This window comes from Megalobrama amblycephala, linkage group LG3, assembly GCF_018812025.1.
Source record: "Megalobrama amblycephala isolate DHTTF-2021 linkage group LG3, ASM1881202v1, whole genome shotgun sequence".
Taxonomy (NCBI): domain Eukaryota; kingdom Metazoa; phylum Chordata; class Actinopteri; order Cypriniformes; family Xenocyprididae; genus Megalobrama; species Megalobrama amblycephala.
The window spans coordinates 1,863,294-1,876,982 of record NC_063046.1 but is presented as its reverse complement, the minus strand read 5'-3'; the positions used below and the strand labels follow the sequence as shown (position 1 = coordinate 1,876,982).

The 13,689-nt window shown below is 32.9% G+C and overlaps 1 pseudogene; it reads left to right on the top strand.

Moving 5' to 3' along the window:
• Window positions 1-2,460: 2,460 nt before the first annotated feature.
• Window positions 2,461-13,236, top strand: LOC125264261 (annotated as a pseudogene).
• Window positions 13,237-13,689: the final 453 nt, after the last annotated feature.

The following is a 13,689-nucleotide window of genomic DNA, read 5'->3' as shown; positions in this document are numbered from 1 at the left end:
AGAAACATGTTTGTAAACTGGTTTCACACTCAGTGTGAAAGGGTCAAAAGGCTGTGGCTTTAAATCAGTTGTAGTTCTTATGTTTCTCTCTTTCTGTTCTTGTTTCTCTGTCTTTCAGTTATTCTGCTTGTTAAGAGCAGGTGTTCATCAGTGTCTGAACTTAACTCACTTATGAGGGTCAACTTTGAGCTCAATAAGTTAATTCACAGTTAATTCACAGTATATTCCTGGAGGCAACTTTCTCGAAAATGACAAATATTACCCAGAATGCATTATTTTCTATGGTATATTACTGTTTTAATGGAAAATGGTATGTTACTGTCAGAATTTGGCAGTTTTTTACAGCAAGGTTTTACAGTGAATATGAAAAACGTAAGACAGTTTATATAAGTTGCTCACTAATCTCTCCTATGAGAGTTACACTGTTAGCAACGAAGCGCTAGATAGCATTGTTAACAAATGATGTCATCTGGAGGTGCACATGCATTAATGTGTGACTGCATGTCTGTAGGATACTGTGCATACGTGAAGATGAGACTTAATGTCACTTGTGCATGTTTGCAGCCAGATCCTTAGAGGAATTAATTCAGACCTGAGCGATTGTGTGTGTTTGTGTGATTGTTTCAATGTTTGGAGTGAGAACTGTTATTGATTATGAAGTCAAAAGTCAAAGTTTGAGATCTTTGAGGGGAATTGATTGGAATCGATCTCAAGTGTTGCTGCTGCCATTTTATTTCTACTCTTTTGACATCTTTGACAGATCAAATCTGTTTGTTACTTTACATAGATAAAATATACTGAACAGATACTGCTAAATACATTGACCCTATAATGAACCACGTGAGACTTTTTTAAATCTATTTATAATAATATAGATATGAATACAGTTTGACACTGGAAACATGAAAGCTTTGGTGCTTTTAATGTTTTTAAAGTTTAATAATTATTGTCAGTTTCTGCACATATATAAAAACTAACATGTTAATGATCAAATTACTTTATCACAGCGAATGTAGTCATTAGAAAATCAAACTATATTTAGATTCATATGGATATATTATGCTGCTGTAGTGGTTGATGAAGATGAGTGTCATTAGTGATTGTTTTTACATTATCAATGTTTTATCCATGTCATATTGTGAGAAATAACAGTATTAAGGCCCGTTAAAGATATAGTTTTAAAAATCATACTACTAAAGTACAGCAGAGTTCACACCACAACTATAACGATAAAGACACAAAGAAATAATATTGTCGGATTCACTTTCAGAACAATTTTTCTCCGGCTGATGAGCATTTTTGATATTTATAATAATATTGCTATTTACCTGTTGCAAAGAAAAGTGATTTGCTTGCTTTTAAGTTAAAGCCATATAAAGATGTTTGAATGCTGCTTAGAAATTACCTGCAATACTTAAAAATGGTGTTAATGTAGAAACAAATGTGTTTGACTTGACTCAGCATGAGATGAGCAAAAGTTGTGAAAGTTAGGTTCCTGAATTTAATGTTTTGTAACCAACAACAGAGCTTATCGAGAGGATACACGGGGTGAAATGTGTTGAAATCACCAACGGAGATGAGATAGACGAAGACTACAGTGAAGAAGAGCAAGAGTGCTAGAAGAAGACAGAACATGGGTAAAAAAAATAATAACCCAACAAATTTTAGAGAGTTGAAGGTACATATTAGTGTGTAAATGGTGCTGCGGCTGCTTCATTGACAGCTTTTGTACCTTCTTCAGAGACCTCAGTTTGTCCTACTTTAAACCAAAAGCCTTAGTGTAGCTTCATCAGATGAGAAATACAATTTAGATGAACTTTATGCATCAGCATTATTTCAGTGGCTGACATTCATGTGAACATTTACTTTATGGAACCACAGATGAATCTGAAATCTGATCATTTGCACCTCTTCTCTTGAACCTTTGTGCAGTTTTAATCTGATTCACTTTCCATTTATCATTTTACTAAAGTTTCAAGACTGTCCTCATGAAAACCCTCAAATGAAATTACTAGCAAGGGCATGTACCAAACAGGAAGTGGGGCTGTTTTATAGAAATACCTTTGCATATTGACGTTGTAAGTGTCAATGCCACAGTAAACTAAGAATACCACAAAAGTTTAATAATCATGTTATCAAAATCTCCTGGAGGCGTTAAAAACTGCATGTGTTAATTACCACAATGGGTCAAAGATATGCATTTCAATTGTGGTTATGATTATGGTTGGCAACCCTACTAATATTACTTGACAATTAGTTAATAGTCATATGCCTTTACAAAATGATACCTTTGCAAATCATTAGATAATGATTAATTAATACAGACAACTGAAAGATGAAATACATGGCCTCGAACAATTGTGGTAATTACTTCTGGTGTTTTTTCTGAGAGTCTGAGCAGATCCTTTCTGATTGGCTGACACTCATCTTACGAAACATGAGTACACTTATTTAAACCCACAATGTAGTGGAAGAAGAATACATCAAAAGAGTTCAAGAAAACAAGACACATCTCTGATATACTATCCAGCAGAAACACTCAGTTTGCTGTTCGGAGCACATTTCCTGAGGTACTTCTTTTCCTCTTTCCTCTTGTACTATTTTCTGTTTATTTTGATGAATAAAAGAATTAATTGTTGTTCAGTAAATATACTGTCATTAAAATAGGCCTGTGTGATATATATATATTTATATATAAAATATAAAAATAGATTTTAAAAATACAGAAATACAAAATCAAAATTATTTTAAAAAGTAAATATTCTGAAAGCATTGAAGGAGATCCCATAGCCTATTTAATATAGATTTACAGTAGTAACAATAAATGATATTTTATTATAATATGATTAATATATTTTAAAATATGATTGTTTCATTATAAATATGGGTATTATCTTTAACCCTCTACAGCACAGCGTTGCCCTCAGGCAACGGAAAGTTCAGTAATTTTTGTTACTATGTTTAGTAAATTTTTCTTAAAATGATTACAACCAATTAGAAAGGTCGAGAAAGTACCAAATAACAGTTCAGTAAGGTGTTGGAGTCAATATCAAGCACCATTAAGAGGTGGGACGTCCTGTTCTGACACATGGTCACAGGAGCACATGGTGTGAGAAGAAGGCAAAATTATTTGCTTTAGTAATCTTATTTAAAACGACATGAACTGTACATAAAAAAATATATATATATGTGTGTGTGTGTGTATGAAGGTGTAGAGAAGCCTTTTGTCAGGTTTTATGAAGTTTTTTTTTATTTTGCATGTTCAGAAATTCAGGTTTTCTTTTCGTTGCCTCAGGGCAACGTTGTGCGATAAGGGGTAATTTTCGAGGAGGTTTTAGACAGTACCTCTCATTGGCCACAATGTATTATAAGAAGGGAAGATGCAGGGTTCCTGGGTGTGCAGGAACACCCAAAGTGATGTGCAAAAATTGTAACATACACTATGTCACAGCAGAGAAGAAGTGCTTTTTGAGGTTTCGTACAGAGTGAAATCTTATTACATGAAGTACATTATATGGCATAGCACACTACATGATACAGAGCTATGCATGTATCAAATTCAATATATCAATGTCTTTCAGGTGTTTTTCCCTTTTTACTTAATGATTTCTTGATTTTTTTTTTTTTTTTTTTTTTTCTTTTAAAAATTGATTTTGATGATAATTTTCTCTATGACTCTGTACCATTGTCGCACAATGTTGCCCTGAGGCAACGAAAAAATGTTTTGGAGTTGGGGGAGGGTGGGGGGATTTTTTTTTTTTTTTTTTTTTTTTTTTTAAATCTATAAAATGTTCCCAAATGAACCAAAAAATGATGTGGAATTTTTTTTTTTTTTTTTTTTTTTTTTTCATGTGCCATCAACATGTGTGCAGTAGAGGGCTAAGATGGATACCCAATTTGATATATGATATTTGCTATGTGAATCTAACCATGTCATGTCAAGAAATGGGAAAGTCAGTCAGCTATCATGTTAATTATTGTGTCTTTTGCCCTAACATCAGTGGCACTTTTTACCCCAAATACCATACTTTTACATATTCTTCCGTTATTGAAAAACTGTTGCTTGAATTACCTTGAACAAAACTGAAAATCATTAATAAGTCTTTTGTCTGAAAATACAAACATTAATTTAATGGATTCTTATTTTCTACTTAAATCAACAACATTTTAAAAAACATCAATCAGATCAAACTACCTCAGAATCAACTTTGCGTTGCTGCCCGAGATCACGTCAAGGATCAGACAAATTTGAACGTGCATTTTGAAAAGCGGATATTTAGGAAAGTGCTACAGCAAGTTTTTGTGCCATCTAGTGGTTTAGAGGAAAATAAAATCAAAGGCGCCTTTTGCCCCGTTGTACCCTATAATCTTTTTTTTTTTTTTTTTTTTGGTTATTCAGAATGTAGATTATGTTTTATGTTGTTCGGTAAATTAATGATTCTAAAATGCTTTTTAATGCAATAGACAGTAGCTGTTGCTGGAGGATACACCTCATTGATGATGCAAGCAGAACATGATTAAGTCATTTTGAAAAGTGGTTATTTTTGGGACACTTTTATTTTTGACGAGTGGTCTGGTTTGCGTTCCGGTGTTGTGCCGAATTTCGACTCCCTGCCAAATGATTACCCCCCTCTTTGAAGTCGCTACCTGATTACCTAATCCTAACCCCTCCCCCACACCTAATCCTCAACCTACCAATACTAGGGGGATAATATTTTGGCGGGGGTTGGAATTAGTCACAACACCTGTCACACCGTGAGAATAGCCGAAGAGCGTGGTGGTGTTGAGACTGTTGCACATAGAAATGAGTGTTGTGTCGTGTTCGAGAAGGTTTCGTCAAGGAAAGATTATCAGGGCTCAAGTCAGATAAAGGACGTAAGCACTTAGTGTTTTTGTGAACTTTGACCCACGTTTCGCGGTTTAAGAGTTTTTTTTTTTTTTATTCCCGTGGATTGCATTAGCTGCTGGAGTGACGCAGTAACACCATAACTGTCATTGGATATAAAGTCCAAATCTGCTTGATTAGAGACAATTGAAAATATTTGTTACATTTTTTACAGACTTTTATACTTCTTACGTTTTGATTGAGAAGCAGTTAAGGATTAATTTGATGCACAGATTGCAATTATTTGCTCATGTGTTTCTCAGAGATCTTGTTAGTCAGTGCTGGATTTAGTTCCCTCCAAGGTTGCAGTCTTGTTTTATTTCTTTGTCTTTTTGAGTCTTGTTGTGTGTGTGTGTGTGTGTGTGTGTGTGTGTGTGTGTGTCTTGTGTTGGTTCCTGCGTCCTGTTCCACCCTCATTGACTCTCCTGTCCTGCAGTCAGTCAAGTGCTGCTTTTATCTCACCAATGTCAGTAATTGGTTCCTTGAGCCGCTATCAAGTTTCAAAACCACCTTGAGGTAGTGCACTTGTTCAAAAGCTTCTGAGATTGTCATACATTCATAGGGCAATAAAATGCAAAAACAAAAAAAAAAAAAACAAACAAAAAAAAATCTTTTACAAAGTGTGTGAAGAGTCCTTAAAGGATTAGTTCACTTCAGAATTAAAATTTCCTGTTAATTTTGTTTGTACACATTGATCTACTGGTTCTTGTCACAAAAATACAAATCTTTGTAATAATTATTTGTGTATAATTGTGTTTTAAATCTAGTCAGAGTTCCAGTGTTCTCTGAGAAACGATGGCGTTGTGGACTCTCTATCTGTCTCTCGGTCTTCTGGTCGCTTTGAATGCTTCAGGTAAAACTATTATTCCACGTCTCACATCATAACTGTTATTTTAACATGGATTGAAGCACATCTGGGACTCTGTAATGACTGATCAGAAGCAGGAATGATCTAATACAGTATGTGCACCTGAGTTTGTCTCTGAATTATAATGATGATATTAAGACAATAAAACAACAATAATTATATCATTATATCAGCTGAAGTTGTTCATTCTTATGAGTGTTTTTTTTTTTTAATTATTAATTTTGACAATAAAATATGACTGTTAATTTGCAGTATATATTCATTAGTAGTTGTAGTAGCACTACTGCTAGCAGTTCTGTTTTAAAACTGTGTATTTCTTTCTTTTTAAGCGGAAACAAGTTCTGTTGGATTTAAACATTGTGGCAGTAAGTCTTCTCTTGTCTTCTTCTCTTGTCAGTGTGTATGTCTAGTACAGTACAAATGTTTTAAAGAGTATATTGGAAACTATTTTAACTCCTTTGTTTATTTAAGGTACACCATGTAGTTTTTTTGCTCAAAATAAACAAAATTTAAATAATGAGTCAATACATCATCAATCCTTCTTACAAAACATGATTCACTGATTCACTGTGGTAAGTCTATTAGAAGTGTTTATATTTTAGACCTGTCAGAACAGTTTTCCGACATACATCACTCGCCCATGTGTGTCTCGTCACATCCGTAAATAGAGAAAAGTTGCTCCGGCCGCTTTGACGCGTGTCTGGTGTGGGAGTGGCACAGGTTTGCTGTCACAAGAGCAAGAAAGGAAGAGATGGAGCAGCTGAATCTCCAACCTCTGGAGAATCGCCTGTTTTAAACAAACACTGAACAGAGGAGAGTCTGTTAGAGAAAAGAGAACGCCACAGAGCTCGTAATAAAACAAGAATCAACATTAGCTCGGCTTTAGGAGATGAGGAGAACTGAGGGATTTGAAATGTTGTAAAAGCGACACGGTGATTAATGATTTTTTTATTACTCGAACGATGAGTGAGGAATTTTATTACAGGACCAGATAGACTGCCATGTGTAGTATTGGGATGGGAGAAACAAAGCTTTTCAAAGCTTCAAATCAATTGAACTAATTGCTTTGCAAAATGATTTACTGTTTTGAAACACCACATGCTGGTGACACCTGCTATAGTCAAAACAGTGTAAATGCAACAAAACTCATGCCAAACATGCATAAAACAGCTTTTACAAATCCATTGCATATGTTTTACTGAAAGTGTCTGTTTAATGTGTATTCTTTATCAAATTTCAGGCCTTGTTTTATTTGTTCAATGGATGGGTCAGCTAAACAGAAACTAATTTTTCCTTTTAATTATACAAAAATCACATTTAGATGTCTATGAATGTTTTAAACTCACCAGAGATCAAATTTTAGACACTTAATTCTCTAGTAATAGACAGACACTTGTTCAATGCGGGGGTGTTCTCAGTGAATCAGCATGATCCATGGGTTGAGAGATCGCCCCCCAGCGGTGAACCATTGACATTTCAAAACATTTCAAAACAGTTATGATGTATTGAAGCCTCGTTTACTGAAATAATGTGACTTTGGCAGTTTGAAACCTACTCTGAACCACTTATAAAACAAATTCTCTAGTATGTGTAAACATACCTGGCAATAAAGCTCTTTCTTTTTTCGAAACAAAAGATTTCGTAAAAGTTTCGAAGCTTCATCGAAAGCACGCATCACTGATATGTAGCTCTCTAACAGAGTTCACTGTACAGCATCTTTTGTGAAGCGTCGTCTTCATCTCCACAGTCATGCAAAGCCAAAGCACAACTGAAACAATGTTGCATGACTTTTTGTTTTTTAACCGATAAAGGGCCAAAAGTTACATAGTGTACCTTTAAATGAAAGTTATTAATTTAATTACATGAAAGGTCATTAATGGTTAAAACATAATAACAAACAAAACTTCCATTTAACAGCCTGTCTGGCAGGATGGACTTGCCTATGGATGCAGATGCTTCAAGTTTTTCAATGTTCAATACAGGTGGATTTCAGCCGAGGTACGATACGTTCAGCTTCTAATATGGACATTAAAAATAATATAAGAATATTCTTGGATTAACTCTGTAAACATCTGTGACACCTGTCAGTTATCACAGGAAAGTCATTTCAACCTGTTCCTCAGGTTAAAAACAAAAATATATATGTTAACAGTAAAGAAATGACAGTGGAGCTCCAGGATGTGAACAAACATCACTGTGATAATACTGAAACATCATAATGATCTGAAAATACAGACACAACACATTTCATGTTATCATGAGAGGATCACTTAAAACTTTATCTATGTGAAGTTATATCTAATCTATATACAGTATAACCAGAACCTTATTCTAGAAAAGTAGTCCCACCTCAAATGGCAGATTTTATATTTCACGGGCAAAATAATAAACAAAAAATAAACAGCACAGTGAGTAAACATTATTTCGATGGTAACTGAGGGAATGTCACAAATTTTGGATTATTTATTTAAAATAACATGTTCATTGTATTTGCTCATGTCTCTGGCTCTACAGTATCTGTGTTTGGCCTATGGTGGGAACCTTGCTTCTGTACACAGCCATGCTGAGTACGTGTTCATAAAGAACCTGGTTAGACAAACAACTCTATGCATCAACACGTGCCTGGATCGGAGGCCATTATGCTGTTGAGGTAAGCAATTATTTTTTGATCATACTTTCTGTGCTACTGGGCATTTATGATTATACATTAATACTCAAAAACAGTTTTCAAAATGCACAAACATAGATGTGTTTTTATTATTTATTTTTGGTCCTCTGTGAAAAAAAATAGCAAGTTATTGGTAGCACATCCTCATATATTGCTGGTTTGAAACCCGCCACAGGGGGTCCGGTAAGAGACTTGGTCAAAGATAGTTGAAATATTGGAGTAACCCATTTATTTGTCAACACAACAACTCAGTTATTAGCAAATCTTGAACAGTTGTCTTAGTTGGGTGTATTCAGTATGTGTGTTTTTTCTATAAAACAGAAAATACAGAGTAATATAAATATACATGATAAAAACATTAAATGTTCTAAACAGAAATACACATGATGAATATTTAGTGAAATACAGAATTAAAAAGTGTAGAAAAAAGTGTAAGAAAAAACAAATTAGGTATGTCATAAACATGAAGTTAAATAGTAAACAGCTTAATTTGTTTTATATAGCAGCGGTGCTCAGTCTGGACATGTTCTGGCGCATGCGCAATAAGTTGTTTACAACTCGGAAAACAAGCACTTCAAGACTTCAGTTAAACTGCACCCAAATACAAACAAAATATACAGAAACAAAATCAGTATAAGCAACTATGAATAAAGGTAACATATATACAGTGTAACATCATGCTAAATACACTGCAAAAAATGCTGTTCTTACTTAGAATTTTTGTCTTGTTTCCAGTCCAAATATCTAAAAATTCTTAGATCAAGAAGCATTTTCTTGACAAGTAAAAATTATGTTCTTGTTTTTAGGAAAAATAAGTCAAAATTAAGTGAATTTTTCCTTAAAGCAAGTAAAATAATCTGCCAGTGGAGTAAACAACATAATCTTAATCCAAAATCAAAACAAGATTATATAGTTTTGCACTAAACGAGGCTGAAGCGCCATGGGCGGGATGATCGCCTGTACTCCGATCTGTGAGCGCTGATTGGCTGCTGTGCTGGATGTTGCTTTTCAGTCAATCTCGGTAAAACAGAGAGAGAGATTTAAATTAAAATGCATATTATTCTTGTAATGGCATTTTAACACTCAGAATAGTTTAGTGCATTGGCAGCCATGAGATGGGCACCATGATGATGTCATACTCCAGTGTTTGTATTGTGAAACTCGGTGTGAAATAGTGTGGCTGACAGAGATAGTTAAGCCCTTTCTTAAACATTTTCACATATTCTTTACTGATACCCTTTCTGTGAAACAATTTCTGTTTAGATTTCTGACATGTTTAAAGTGGGGTTAGGGTTCATGAGGAATCATCTTTTAGATAAATAAAGTAAAAATTAAGCCATGTAACGCTGTGGACATAAACACAATGTCGTTTCTTTCTCTTCTGTTCATAGGAGGGAAAATGGCTCTGGAGTGATGGAAAAAGAATGAACTATCAAATATGGTCTCCTGGAAATCCCAGTAACTATCTGGAAAAGAGCACTGCCTTGAGATCAACTATGACAGTAAGTGACTGCTGTTAATGCTCATGAAATAACCAATGTTGAGATGTCTGTATATCCTGAAGCTTTTTCATCAAAGTTAAAAATGTTTTGTGAACATTCATCACAAAAACATTGTTGCTGATTGTTTTCTAGACATCAAATACTAATATTTCTGAGTCTACCATACTAAATAAACTTATTAAACATTATTTAGTTTTTTATGATACACTAATGATAAACACAACTGGTAACACTTTAGAATACTGATCCTTCATTAATGAATAACTACACAGGAACAAATGAGTAATGCATTATTAACACTCTAGTAACTACTATTAACTAACAATAAACTCTGATGAATGAATTAGTAAGTAATAGTGCTCAGCTGAAGGTGGTAGTTCACTATTAACTAATCAGTAACTACTGTTTTTTCATTCCTCCCAGAGAACTACTAAGAACTACTATATACAGGTTCATAATTAATGTGAATAATGCATAATGTATAATTAATTCTAGAGTAAAGGCCTTGGTAACCCACTAGTAATGACTGAAGTATTACCAAATACTTAAAGGATTAGTCCCTTTTAAATAAACTTTTCCTGATTATTTACTCATCCCAATGTCATCCAAGATGTCCAATCTTTCAAATTGTTCAAAATGATCCAGATGAGCAATAAGGGTGTTATCTAGTGAAACCATCGCTAATTTTCTGAAAAAAAAGAAAGAAAATTATATAAGTTTTAACCTTAAATGCTCATCTTGAACTAGCTCTCTTCTTCTTCTTCTCCTCTATTAGAATTCCAGCAGTGTAGACACTGCTAAGTGTATTACTGCCCTCCACAGGCCAAAGTTTGAACTAATTTTTATATGCAATATGCTAGTTCAATAGTATATAACAATTAGTTCAAACTTTGACCTGTGGAGGGCAGTAATACGCTTAGCAGTGTCTACACTGCTGGAATTCAAATAGAGGAGAAGAAGAAGATAGCTAGTTCAAGATGAGCATTTAAGGTTAAAACTTGTATAATTTTTCAATTTTTTTCAGAAAATGAGCGATGGTTTCACTAGATAAGACCCTTATTCCTCATCTGGGATCGTGTTGAACAATTTGAAGCTGCAGTGAAACTAATTTTGACCTTCAACTGTTTGGTGCCCATTAAAGTCCACTATATGGAAAAAAGTCCTGGAATGTTTTCATCAAAAACTTTAATTTCTTTTCGACTTAAGAAAGAAAGACATGGACATCTTGGATGACATTGGGGTGAGTAAATAATCAAGAAAAGTTTATTTAAAAGTGGACTAATCCTTCAGAAGGAATTACTAATTATTTGGATCAGTATTCTAAAGTGAAAAACATGATAACTCTCTAGTAACTACTGAAGTCTTTGTAAACTTTTGAGGGTTTTGTAAAGTATTGGATAGTAATAACTCAAGAGTTACTATAAAACTCTAAAGTAACTACTTCTTATTTGGATCATTATTCTAAAGTGGAGATCATAGTAACCCACTAGTAATTACTTAAGTGTTACCAAATACATCATAAGGAATTACTGTACAAAAACATACAAAAACCTCAAAAGTTTACAAAGACTTCAGTAGTTACTAGAGAGTTATCAGGCTTTTCACTTTAGAATACTGATCCAAATAATTAGTAATTCTTTCTTAAGTACTTCAGTCATTACTAGTGGGTTACCAAGGCCTTTACTTCTAGAATTAATTATACATTATGCATCATTCATGTTAATTATGAACTTGTATATAGTAGTTCTTAGTAGTTCTCTGGGAGGAATGAAAAAACAGTAGTTACTGATTAGCTAATAGTGAACTACCACCTTCAACTGAGCATTATTACTTACTAATTCATTCATCAGAGTTTCTTGTTAGTTAATAGTAGTTACTAGAGTGTTAATAATGCTTTACTCATTTGTTCCTGTGGAGTTATTCATTAATGAAGGATCAGTATTCTAAAGTGTTACCTCTTAAGCTACAGTTCTGCAGAATATTCAACATACATGCAACAAAATAAGAAGGATCATAAAAAAAAATGCATGTTATTTAATACTGTCCAGAATATTATATACTCCACAAAACAAATGATAAAACAACTATTTGTTTCTGTCTTTCAACAGATGGCAACTGGAATGATGACAACTGTTCTGTACAGAAGCCCTTTGTGTGTGCGAAATGAACCAGCATGTGAAGAATCAATGTAGAAGAAACAAGCTACTTTGATTCATTTACTTTCCATTAGAAATGTTCAATGGAGGTTAATAAATGTGTTAAAAAAAAGGTTAATTTTGTTAATTATGTTTGATTTTTTTGTGAAAGATAAGTTAAACATCCTTTTATAATCATCACTCCACGGTCTCTCTCTTTTCACACAAACACAACTTAGAAAATGTCTGCCAACAATAAAACAACAACAAAAACAAACAAACAAACAAAAACATGCAGATTAGAAATAAATAATTAATTAAAAAGTCAAATGATAACTTGAAAAAGTTAGTCACCAAATATATTAATGGCACTCTTATTTTGTGTCTTATATCCTGTACCTTCAATTAATGTCAAGTACTTTCTCCTAAACCAAGTAGTCTATATGATATATAAACATTTTTTTTTTTTTTCATATGCTGCAACTTTCCCCAATTCTGTAACAGGAGTTGAAATATGATTGACAGCTTGCCCACCCTGTCAGATCCAGGGAAATAATTTTTTTTTTTTTTATAAAACAATTTTCTAGCGTTTAATATTTCTTCAATTATTTTAAATGTGATTTGTCATGCATTAGAACTCTATTGTAATATTAATAAGAATATGCTATTTTTTTTTACACTTAAGTGGGATTTTATTGAATTAATGATAAAAACTAAAATGATCTCTCACAGCCTCATTTTCATTCACATCATCTTAAATGGGCAACGGTAAATGGCACAAGGAATACTGCTAGAGAGGAAAGGTTATTTTTTAATTCAAGGAGCAATAACATACAGTGTCATATCAAGGATCAATATCAAAAAGGAGAAAAGGAAAAAGATAAAAAGACAAATTACAACAAATAGGGGGAAGTAAATTTAAACAAGTTCAATGCAAAAATTGAAAATATACATACATACATACATACATATATATATATATACAGTATATAAATTATTTCAAGTATATATCCTTACGTTTTTCAATGAATCCTAAATCTGTTATTTGTATTTATTATTATTTTTTTAAGCGAATCCAAATGCCTGCTTTATTATAAACCTAATTCTCTTTCTATGTAGATTTTATATTCATGAATGTAAATTTTTCACTTGTAAACCTATTTTTGTAGACAAAGAGTAAAACTTTATTAACTTACAATTTCACTCTCGATTAACAGAAAAGGTAAAAAAAAAAAATCTTTACTGTATTTATTGTGTAATTTTTTATTAATTTATGTTTTTATTCAATTATGTTCTTTTCTTTTTCAGTTACTGTCTTTTTCTGCTTTGAACTATAGTATTGGTTGTTCATGTTTTTGTTTATGTTTTTGTTTGTTTGTTTTTTATTATTATGGTGTTAGTCTTAATTATTGTTATGTTCTAATTTTGGTTAATTTAAGCTCTTATATTTTAACCCTACTAATCTGATCCACAGTTTTTTCTTTAAAGATATTATTTTTTATTACGAAAACCCAAACCATGATTCTTTTGAATATGTTGTTAATTTCTTTACATTATATGCAAAAATTTTCACCCAGAAGCAAAAGTGGCTTGAATCTCCTTTATGCTTTCCTCTTTTTCTCGTTTCATCC